Raw genomic sequence first — 2,345 nt, 5'->3', positions numbered from 1 at the left:
CCAGGAGTTTGAGAGCAGCCTGAGCAACATAGTGAGAAACCGCATCTCTACAGGAAAAGAAAGAAGGAAGGAAGGGAGGGAGGGAGGGCGGGCGGGAGGGAAGGAAGAAAGAAAGAAAAGAAAGAGAGAAAGAGAAAGAAAGAAACAAAAGAAAAGAAAATGAGATCTCCCGTTTTAAAATTCATAAACATCACAAGACAACAATACACTATGAGACCCAGCAGAAACAACACGTACACTGTAGATACAGATACTGGAATTATCAGAGAGAATATAAAAGAACAGTGTTTTATATATCTAAAGAAATAAAAGAGATTTCTGGAAACATGAAAAAAAAAATCTTGTTTTATCACGTGATCATTCAAACCATCCTTAAGTATTATAAATACACTACAGCATTTCCAAACTTAAGCCCAAAGTGGTATAAATACATCACTCTGAATTAGTGCAGATTTGTAGTGTCTTAAAATGTAAAGATTTGCATAAATGCATAAAACAATTTGTTGTACTAATTTATTAAAATTAAAAATAGTCAAACAAAATTCAAATTCTAATATGATTACATAATTTATTTATTATTATTATACTTTAAGTTCTAGGGTACATGTGCACAGCATGCAGATTTGTTACATATGTATACATGTGCCATGTTGGTGTGCTGCACCTGTTAACTTGTCATTTACATTAGGTATATCTCCTAATACTATCCCTCCCCGCTCCCCCAACCCTACGACAGGTCCCAGTGTGTGGCATTCCCCACCCTGTGTCCAAGTGTTCTCATTGTTCAATTCCCACCCATGAGTGAGAACACACGGTGTTTGATTTTCTTTTCTTTTCTTTTTTTTAAACTTTATTAAAATACTGAGTTTTATTTCACATGTATATTTTTGTCTCCCCACCATTTCCATGTCTGACCACTGCTACTACTATGTCCTATCATAACATTGCATACTTAAAACCAAGCAAAGGGTGGAGTTCCATCTGTAAAAACTAAACAGGCATTTTGGACAACACATTCTTGGCAATGGAACCTGGACAATATTTATCAAACACGGTAGGGAAAGTTCTCACTCTGCATTATAAAAAGGACAGCCAGATATCAACTGTTACAGAAATAAAATAAGACAGAAAATTTTTAACAAATTGTTTAAACTATTTTCTTAAAGAGACTTCCTCCACTGCCAGAGATCTTGAATAGCCTCTTGGTCAGTCATCCGGAAGCAATTCTTCACATAATTGATGAACTTGGCTTCCACTTTGGGAAGAGAACCACCTTTTTCTATACTTGCTTGCATTTTTGCTTTAATGTCTTCTACAGAACTAGGTCCTTTTGGTGTTTTAGGAGTTTTTTCCTGTTTTTTGAAGGATTCTTGTCTTTTTGATCTTGGTGTGATGATGGTTTTGAGTCTTTTCCATTCTGATTTGACTTTTGTGCATTTTTGGCTGGAGTATCTCGTATAGATTTCTTCACTGGTGCTTTTTCTTCAGCTTCCTCCTCATCATCATCATCTTCTTCATCAGCAACAAGTTTTACTTTTTTATGTGGAACCTTGCTACCACCTCCAGGGGCAGACCGCTTTCCAGATACACTTAAGAGTTTCACGTCCTCCTCCTTTTCATCTTCTGACTCTGAATCTTCCTCCACAGCTACTAAGTGCTGTCCACTAATATGCACTGGTCCTGAACCACACTTCAGCCTTAAGACCACTGGTGGTGTTATTTCAAAGCCCCCAAGGGAAACCGTTGGCTGTACAGACATTTTCAAAGTTGCCAGTGTTACTTTAATTGGACTGCCTTCGTAATTCATTGCCTCTGCTTCAACAATGTGCAATTCATTCTTTGCACCAGCCCCTAAACTGACTGTTCTTAAAGATAACTGGTGCTCATGCGGATAATCTTTGTCGGCCTTTAATTCACAACTGAAAAGATAGTTCTGGGGCCTCAGGGGGCTCATGTCCATGTCCATCGAATCTTCCATCAGGTGGCGGCAAGTACTTAGGTGGGAAAGAAGGCGGACGGAGATAAAGGAACGCTGCTCCAGAGAACAGCTGTGCAGGACAGAATCACACCGGGGATGGTGTTTGGTTTTCTGTCCTTGCTATAGTTTGCTCAGAATGATGGTTTCTAGCTTGATTACATAATTTCAAATTTTCTTCCACCAATCTGTACATTTATATATTCATAATATTAATATTTCATCTAGAAATACCTACTGACTAGTTATAATTCAGTGAGATGTAAGAACAAATTGTGAGAGAATTACAGACATCATCCCACCTGAGTCTTGATCACTAACTGGCAAAGAAGCTGAGAAACAGACGCTTACCCGGCTGAGTCTTGGAGTG

The 2,345-nt window shown here is 38.3% G+C and overlaps 1 pseudogene across 1 annotated transcript; it reads right to left on the bottom strand.

Annotated features, from left to right (window-relative positions):
- Window positions 1–1,060: 1,060 nt before the first annotated feature.
- Window positions 1,061–1,982, bottom strand: LOC117072903 (annotated as a pseudogene). Its single transcript, XR_004433002.1, has one exon. The product of XR_004433002.1 is annotated as a nucleophosmin-like (transcript).
- Window positions 1,983–2,345: the final 363 nt, after the last annotated feature.

Source organism: Trachypithecus francoisi, unplaced genomic scaffold (genome assembly GCF_009764315.1).
Source record: "Trachypithecus francoisi isolate TF-2019V2 unplaced genomic scaffold, Tfra_2.0 Lachesis_group4, whole genome shotgun sequence".
NCBI classification, from domain to species: Eukaryota; Metazoa; Chordata; class Mammalia; order Primates; family Cercopithecidae; genus Trachypithecus; species Trachypithecus francoisi.
The sequence above is the reverse complement of the archived record's forward strand: the minus strand, read 5'-3'. Positions and strand labels throughout refer to the sequence as shown.